Below are 9,535 nucleotides of genomic sequence, written 5' to 3' on the forward strand. Positions count from 1 at the left end.
ATTTGGAGGATCCATTCGGGTGCACCACCTGTGGAGAGGGTTTCAGTCAGTCAGCTGACCTCAGTGAGCACCAACGCACTCACACTGGGGAGAAGCCGTTCACGCTCCGTGTGTGGGAAGCGATTCCTTTGGTCATCCCAATTGCTGACACATCAGTGGGATCACACCGGGGGGGAGACGGTTCACCTGCTCCTTGTGTGGAGTGGGATTCACTCGGTCACAGCACCTGCTGAGACGCCAGCGAGTTCACAAGTGACTGCAGGGAATGGAATCCGCTGTTTTGCTGCTGCTAATCACATCCAGGATTGATCGTCTGACAATATCCGGTTTGATTCTGCTGATGTTAACAATCCTCATAACTGGCAACAGTTTAATATTCTGAAGATGTCACTAGTTTTCGGGGCTGCAATGGCTCTTTTTAAAAGCACCAGCTGTGATCTTACGACTGAAATCAAGAACTCTCACCAGGAACATCTTTACAGTAAAATACTGAACTTGTACTTCAATCCTAAATTGATCCTTGATGCAAATCAGTGTCTGAAAGCTTCTACTGATCAACATCTCCAATTAGAAAGTGCAAATTAATCCTTCCTGACAATTCTTACTGACTTCTTCAGTGTTATGCCCATTAGGAAATTAAATTGTGAAGAAAGCAAAACAAAACGGGTGAAATTATACAGGCACTGTGAAAACGTACATAAACACTGAACATCAACATTGTTATTGGTAGGGCAGCATGTGGCGCAGTGGTTAGCACTGGGACTGCGGCGCTGAGGACCCGGGTTCGAATCCCGGCCCTGGGTCACTGTCCGTGTGGAGTTTGCACATTCTCCCCATGTCTGCATGGGTCTCACCCACACAGCCCAAAGATGTGCAGGTTAGGTGGATTGGCCACGCTAAATTGCCACTTAATTGGAAAAAAATAATTGGCTACTCTAAATTTATTTAAAAAAACATTGTTATTGGTGAAGTTTGAAAGTTGCTGAGTTGAATCATTTCTGACACAGCAGCAGCAACATTTGGTAAAGGTGGAACCCACAACAAAGACTGATTTGAGAGCCACTCAGCAGAGATGACATCTGTCATTGACGCAAAAAGCAAAGCCGACCTGATGTACACCATAAACCTAACTATGAGAACACTACATCATGTGAAAGCCAAGACAGTTGTGTAAAAATCAGGATGACACTCTGCAGATAAACATTGGATCAGCCTATGTCAATGATTCCAGACTGCCTGTGACAATGGAAATCTCTGTATGATGAGATCAAGAGGGCACTTCATCCGACCATCACCAAAGTTCCCTGGCTGAAATTGGAGCTGGTGACGTTCTTACCAACAGATGTAAACAGATATCCCGCTGGGTTGAACCCGACTGTGAGCTGAACTCCTGTGAGACAGACATTTCCCAGTCTCTGTTTGACTCTCCTGCAGCTTCCTGTCATGGTTGAGTTGGACAAGGAACCCTCATCATTTGAGTTGTAAAGGGCCATTGATTGCTGAGCAAGCAGAAAGGTGCCCGGCAAGGATGGAATTCCAGCTGAACTGCTCACACAGAAAGTCCCATGACTGTCACACCTTCCTGCCCTCCCCTTTTGGGCTGTGAGACTGGTCCATGGAACATGTGTGATGCAATAAAAACAGCAGTGACAGAGGAGACAGCATCAACTACAGGGACATCTCACTCCTTAGAGTCAGGGGAAGACCTTCACTTGGGTGATGTTTAAAAGATTCATCTCCTTAAAGACTGGGTGTATCCAGAAGCACAGTGCGGTTTCTGTGCTGTCAGATCTACAGTGAACATGATCTTCCCCACACACCAGCTACAAGAGAAGTGAACAATTGGGATTTGATCTAAAGTGCCAGTGCTGAGAAAGTGAAATGTTCTAATTACTGAGTGAAAGTAAACCTTTCAGTGTGAATCACAATTTACTGGTACAATTGGAAAAGGCACCAAAATGTTCGATTCCCTGAAGATAAACTCCGGCCTTACATAGAAACATAGGGAATAGAAGCAGGAGGAAGCAATTCGCCCCTACCAGCCTATTCCACCATTCATTATGATCATGGCTGATCATTCAACTCAGTAACCTGTTCCCCGCATTCCCTCCAGTCTTTGATCCCTTTTACCCTGAGAGATGGATCTAACTGCTTGTTGAAACCATACAATGTTTTATCCTCAACTACTTCCTGCAGTAACAAATTCCATTGGCTCACCTTTCTGGATGAAGAAATTTCTCCTCATCTCAATTCTAAATGGTCTGCCCCCTATCCTCAGACTATGATGCTGGACTCTTTCCCCCTCCCCCCCCTCCACCATCAGGAACATCCTTCCCACATCTACCCTTTCCAGTACTGTTAGAATTTTATAGGCTTCCATGAGATTCCTCTCCTGAGCTCCAGCGACATAATCCTAACTGGCTCAATCTCTCATCATACGTCAGTCCGTCAGCCCAGGAATCAGTCTGGTAAACCTTCACTGCATTCACTCTATAGCAAGAACATCCTTCCTCACTCTGCCAGCAGGGTTGTGGGATTAATTGGATGGATCTTGCAAAGATTCAGTACAGGTATAATGGGCTGAATGACTTTTATTGGTGCAGTTTTATTCTGTAAAACAGTGAATATTCAGAATGGATGGAGGAGAAGGAAAGAGAGAAGAACCTGTGACTGTGATTGAATCCAGTCAGAGTCAGCAACCTCGGTGGAGGGATGAGAGAGAGGAAATAGTACAAAAGCTTTTAAAACTCTGCACGGTCACACAGGAGAACTTTGAGAAATGGAGCATAGCAGATTACCAATTCACAATTTTACATTTTTAGATTAATTTATCTCAAATGGTAACCAAGTTATATTGTATTAACTGTGATGTTGCAATGGTGTGGATATTACCCAGCAACCCCCTTGATGTGAATGTGCTCGATTCACTGCACATGCGCAGAGATCTTTGTGGAGCATACGCAGTGTCACTTTGCTCACTTAGGTCTGAGTGCGGGAGCGGTTGTTTGGGGGGTGAGTCGGTGGGGCGGAGGGAGGAATGGAGCCGGGAGTGGGAAGGGTGAGGAGGCTTCATAAACGCCCGGTGAAGGCCCACGGCCGGAATAAAACCTTTCAGGTCCCGAGTTTGCAGCTGCGGGGCTTTTATCCGGATCAGGCCCAGTTCCAACGCCGCCATCTTCGTTCAGCGGGGAGCAGAGCGCATGCGCGGCCATCCTGGCCTCTTTGATCAGAGAATCCCTGAGTGCAGAATGAAGCCATTCGGCCCATCAAGACTGCACCTTCCCTTCGAAAGACCCTTCCTGGGCCCACTCTTCACCCTATCCCCACCTGACCTGTGGAAGAAAACAAGAGCACCAGAGGAAACCCACACAGACACGGGGAGAATGTGCAAACTCCGCACAATCACCCAAGGCCGGAATTGAACCCTGGTCGTGGTGCTGTGAGGCAGCAGTGCAAACCATTCTGCCACCATGCCGGGGTTCCAGTAGCCAGGAGATAAAATGTATGACTCATTGATTGAAAGGTCTGGTTTACAGCCACCCTCTTTCGAGGGGGAAAGGTGCTGCAGGGCACACCTTAATAATAAGCACATTTTTTATTGTCACAAGTAGGTGTACATTAACACTGCAATGAAGTTACTGTGAAAATCCCGAGCCGCCACACTCCAGAAGATTTGAAGACTGCAATTTTTCTCTGATTCCAGTGCTGCTGAATTCTCCAGCTGCAGCTCCAACAGCAGTGTTTAAATTTAACAAGTGAAATAGTTCCAGAGGTGAGTATTATTGAGCATTCATCTGTAATTTAGACTTTTTAGTGTGTTTTGTTATCTGTGCTCTGGTTCCAGGGCTCTGGGGCAGGTTTGCTACCTTCACTGTGGATCTGAATCCATGTTCACCCATTGCTCTGTTTCAGCTCTGCCCTCCCTCATCACCTCTCTGCCATTGTCTGATGTCTTCTGCCTCTAATAGTGGATTTATTTTAACCATGTTTGGTATTTTACTGTTATTTCTTCCAATGTGCCTGAATGAAGATTTAACTGCTGCCCATCCTTGGCTATGTGCTGCTGATTTACCATCTTTATTTTCCCATGGTCAGGAATTTTTTCCAGCATCAGAGATCATTTTCCTTCTGCTCATCAGCTGATATTAACCATCAAATTCTGCTCCATATTTATTCCTGCAATTGAAGATTTGAGATTACTATCAGACCAGCCATGATCTTACTAAATGGTGGAGCAGACTTGAGGGGCTGAATGGCGACTCCTGCTCCTTGTTCATATGTTTATTTATTCTGTCACCCGGAGATGTTAACTCTGTTTCTCTTGCCACAGTACTTGCTGATATGATGAGTATTTTCAGTATTTGCTCTTTTATTTCAGATTTTCAGTAACCACAGTATTTTGCTCTTATTCTGTTACAGGCGTTTCTCACGGAACCGAGTCTAGAAGCAGAGATAGACCAATTAAGAACTGATTTGCATTGGGGAGGGTTGGTTGTGGAGGTTAGTCTCTGGCCTCCAATTACAGTCCTTTGTCGCAGAATCATTGAATGATTACAATATAGATGGAGGCCATTCAGCCCATCATACCCATGCTGCCTCATCCCATTCCCCTGTCCTTCACTTCCTTGCAGCATTTTTTCTTTCCAAGGTTTGTCCAATTCCCATTGGTTTGTTGTGTCAGTTTGGCTGGAATGGAGATGCAGGAGAAGCTGCGGTTTAACCCTGAGGACTTTGTAACCCAGTATTGAGCAATCATTTCAGATGTGAAGTTGTCAAGGGAGGTACGGGGAACGGCACTAAGTCATCCACATTTGGAGAGCCGGTGCAGACACAATGGGCCTTCTGCACCCTAGCAATTCAGTGATTGAGTGATCGAGACTAGTTTGCTCTGAGGTCAGCAGACTTAAGAAACTGTCCCAAAAACACCCTCTGTGTGGGACGGTGTTGCAGTGGTTAGCACTGCTGTTGCACGGCACTGAGAACCCGGGTTTGATCTCAGCCCCGGCTCCCTGTCCGTGTGGAGATTGCACATTTTCCCCGTGTCTGCATGGGTTTCACACCAACAACCCAAAGATGCGCAAGATTGGTCATGCTAAATTTTCCCTTAATTGGAAAAAAATAATTGGGTACTCTAAATTTAAAAATCAAATGAGCTCATCTGCCTGTTTACCTTTACCAATCTGATTAGCACAACCTGTATGTAGATTAAAATCGCATGATTATTGCAGTACTTTTCTCACAAGCCATTGTTCCTCCCTGTATTCTCCGCCCTACAGTGTGGTTACTGTTCGAGGGGCCTAGAAACGAATCCCACAGGTGACTTCCTACGTTTATCATTTCTTATCAATATCCAACCTTATTGTGCATCTTGATATCCAGAACTAAGGTCAACTCTCTCTATTGTACTAATGACAGCACGGTAGCATTGTGGATAGCACAATCGCTTCACAGCTCCAGGGTCCCTGGTTCGATTCCGGCTTGGGTCACTGTCTGTGCGGAGTCTGCACATCCTCCCCGTGTGTGCGTGGGTTTCCTCCGGGTGCTCCGGTTTCCTCCCAGAGTCCAAAGATGTGCAGGTTAGGTGGATTGGCCACGCTAAATTGCCCTTAGTGTTGGGTGGGGTTACTGGGTTATGGGGATAGGGTGGAGGTGTTAACCTTGGGTAGGGTGCTCTTTCCGGGAGTTGGTGCAGACTCGATGGGCCGAATGGCCTCCTTCTGCACTGTAAATTCTATCTATCTAATTAACAGAGGTGTCCCTCCGCATATTCCCAGTTTCCTGTCCTTCTGAAACGTCACGCACCCTTGAATATTCAGGTCGCAGCCTTTGTCATCTTGCAGCCGTGTCTCTGTAATGACTATCAGATCACAGTACCTGGAGTACGGTGCACACTTTCAATCTCCTTCACTAAGGAGGGTGATTCTTGCATTGGGAGCAGTTCAGAGAAGGATCACCGGGCTGATTCCTGGGATGAAGGTGCTGTGTTGTGAGGAAAGGTTGGGCCTGGACTCATTGGCGTTTAGAGGTGATCATATTGAAACATAAGATTCTGAGTTAACATGATGGGGAGATGAAGAGAGGATGTTTCCCCTCATGGGGGATTCAGGAGCGAGTGGGCAGATTGTCAAAATAAAGGGTCCCCATTTCTGATGGAGATGAGGAGAAATGTCTTCCCTCAGAGGGGGGTTAGTCATTGCAATTCTCTTCCCCAGAGAGCAGTGGAGGCTGCATTGTTAAATATATACAAGGCCCAGTTAGAGTTTTGATCAAAAAGGGAGTCGAGGTTATGGTGATAGGAAGAAAATGAATTCAGGTCACAATCCGATCAGCCATGATCTTATTAAATAGAAAAGCAGGTTTGATGGGCTGAATGGTCTACTCTTATTCTGGGATATAAGATCTTTGGTGAGAACAGGAAACTGAGTGTCGATCTGTCGATCAGCGGGAATTAGCACTTCTGGAGAATAGGGAGTGTGTACCTTAGATACAGCAGAGTGAGAATGGAGGAGAGAGAGAGATAGAGTGTGTGAGACAGTAACTAGAATTGTCTGTTCTGAATTTCTGAGCTGTACTGACAGTGATGATATTTGTAAACTCCTTTAACAGGATATTCAAAGGGGAGGATTTGCAGCAAGAAATCTCAAACCAAACTTCACATCAAGATCTGACACAGTCGGCCATTTTACCATCAGTGTGACTGGAAAAGCACCGAGACTCCCGCACCAGGGGGAAACTGTGAGGATTGTGGGAAGGGATTCACCCCATCTGAGCTGGAAACTCATCGACTACTCACACAAGAGACCGTTCACCTGCTCTCAGTGTGGGAAAGGATTTACTGCTTCATCCAATCTGCTGACACACCAGTGAGGTCACCCGGTTCACCTGCTCCGTGAGGGAACGGGTTTACTACTTCATCCAGTCTACGCAAACACCAGCAAGTTCACACTGGGGAGAGATTTGTCCTTTCATTCATTCTGCTTACACACTGGCAACTTCACACTGAGATGCCGTTTATCTGCTCCGTGTGGGAAGGGATTCGGAGATTCATCCAAACTGCTCACACATTCACGAATTCACACTGGGAGAGGCCGTTCACCTGTTCTGATTGTGGGAAGGGATTCGCTCAGTTATGCAGCCTGCTGAGGCACCAGCGAATTCACACTCGGAGATGCCGTTTATCTGCTGTGTGTGTGGAAAGGGATTTGGAGATTCATCCAACCTGCACACACACTCCCGAGTTCACACTGGGGAGAGGCCATACCTGTTCTGACTGTGGGAAGGGATTCACTCAGTTGTCCAGCCTGCTGAGACACCAGCGAGTTCATTCTGGGGAGAGACCATTCACCTGCTCCGTGTGTCGGAAGGGATTTGGAGATCCATCCAGCCTGAGCAGACACCAGCGAATTCACACTGGGGAGAAGCCGTTTACTTGCTCAGTTTGTGGAAACAGATTTGTTGATTCAATCCACCTGCAGAGACACCAGCGGGTTCACACTGGGGAGAAGCCGTTCACCTGCTCAGTGTGTGGGAAAGGATTCACTCAGTTAACCAACCTGCAGACACACCAGCGAGTACACACTGGGGAGAGGCCGTTCACCTGCTCTGTGTGTGGGAAGAAATTTGTTAATTCATCCAACTTGTTAACACACCAGCGACTTCACACTGATGAGAAGCCGTTTATCTGCTCCGTGTGTGGGAAAGGATTCAGAAGTACAGCCCACTTGCAGAAACACCAGCGAGTTCACAAGTCATTACAGGGGTTGGATTCTGCTGTTGCTGCTGTTAATCACATCCAGGACTGACCCACGTTCATTCTGACAGTGGTGAAGTGGGAGGGTCGGGGGAGGTTTCTTTCGTTGCACTGGCCAGTGTCCCAATTTTAATTTCTGTCGGCTGAATCTCTGAGCGAGGGCACATTTCCACTGAATGATCCACAGAAGCAGATGAAATACATTAATTTTATCCTGGACAGTTCTGATGAATGTAGGAAATTATTATACATACAATTTTATATATATTGCAGTAATATTTTTGAAAATGCATATTTACAGTATCACTGTACTCTGCGTCACCCAATATCTATGTCTATGCATTTACATTGTGTATTTATCGTATGTCCTATGTTATTTCACGCATGGAACGATCTGCCTGGATTGTATGCAGAATAATACTTTTCACTGTATCTCTGCACGTGACAATAAATCTAACATACAGGCAGATGGTATGTTTGCAAAAGATGCAATTAAAATGTTGTAAAAATGGGATAATCATTGAATCTAACCATTTAATTGTTTCTCTAAATTGGGCGAATAAATCTAGTTTATAGAAAGGTTCACCGGGGTTTAAGTAATTGAGGAATTGTGTTTAGCCTTATTAAAATGGCAATAAGACAGTTAGTGGGGTAGCGAAATGTAACTAATGAGTCAAAGACGGAAACCTGAAAGGTGTCTCACTTTTACTGAAAGCAACTCTACATAGAGGACAGCAAGGATCCCTGTGTTTGCTAACTTTATTTCCAAGTGGCTTTTGACCAGTAATAGCCTTTGATTAATTGGAGAATAAAAGGTCTAAGGTAGTAATTAAGAATAGTTTAACTGTTAATTGCAGCTATTCTCTGTGATGTTAGTTTAGTTGGTATTGTGTTACTAATAAAGTTTGTTTTAATATAAAAGATCGCTGTTAGTCAGTGGAATCACTCCGGGAGTGAAGTATCTTTTCCTCACAGTTTTATAAATTAAAAAACATTGGGGTCTCATCCGGATTCCTAATATAAATTGGGGTCTGAGCCGGTATCAGTAACACAGTAAATAAATGATGCAAGGGTGAACTGAGAGGAGGATACAGAGATGCTTCAGCAGGATTTGGACAGGCTGAGTGAGTGGGTATATACATGGTAGGTGCAGTATAGTGTGGATAAATGTGAGGTTTCAGCTTTGGTAGCAAAAACAGGAAAGCAAATTATTTGTTGAATGGGTGTAAATTGGGAGAGGTGGATACTCAGCGAGACTTTGGTGTCCTCATGTATCAAACGCTGAAAGTAAGTGCTCAGGTACAGCAGGCAGTAAAGAAGGCAAATGGTATGTTGGCCTTCATAGCGAGAGGATTTGAGGATAGGATGTTTTACTGTGATTGTACAGGGCATTGGTTAGGCAAAACCTGATGTATTGCGTGCAGATTTGGTGTCCTTATCTGAGGAAGGAGGTTCTTCCTATGGAGGGAGTGCAGCAAAGGTTTACCAGGCTGATTCCTGGGATAGTGGGACTGTCATATGAGGAGAGACTAAGTATGGTTAGGATAATATTAATTGGAGTTTAGAAGAGTGAGAGGGGATCTCATAGAATCGTATTCCAACAGGATTAGACAGGGTAGATTCAGAAAGAATGTTCCCGGTGGTGGGGGAGTCCAGAACTAGGGGTTACAGTTTGGGGATAAGGGGTAAACCTTTTAGAACCGAGGTGAGGGGAAATTTCTTCACCAGAGAGTAGTGAATATGTGGAATTCACTCCCACGAAAAGTAGTTGAGGCCAAAACGCTG

General features: G+C 45.3%; 1 long non-coding RNA gene across 1 annotated transcript; it reads left to right on the top strand.

Annotated features, from left to right (window-relative positions):
- The first annotated feature begins 3,755 nt into the window (after positions 1 to 3,755).
- LOC119960154 lies at positions 3,756 to 7,018 on the top strand. The gene is made up of 3 exons (XR_005459322.1): positions 3,756 to 3,772; positions 4,420 to 4,500; positions 6,607 to 7,018. It is a non-coding gene; the product is annotated as an uncharacterized LOC119960154 (long non-coding RNA).
- The last annotated feature ends 2,517 nt before the right edge of the window (positions 7,019 to 9,535 follow it).

This window comes from Scyliorhinus canicula, unplaced genomic scaffold, assembly GCF_902713615.1.
Source record: "Scyliorhinus canicula unplaced genomic scaffold, sScyCan1.1, whole genome shotgun sequence".
Classification (NCBI taxonomy): Eukaryota; Metazoa; Chordata; class Chondrichthyes; order Carcharhiniformes; family Scyliorhinidae; genus Scyliorhinus; species Scyliorhinus canicula.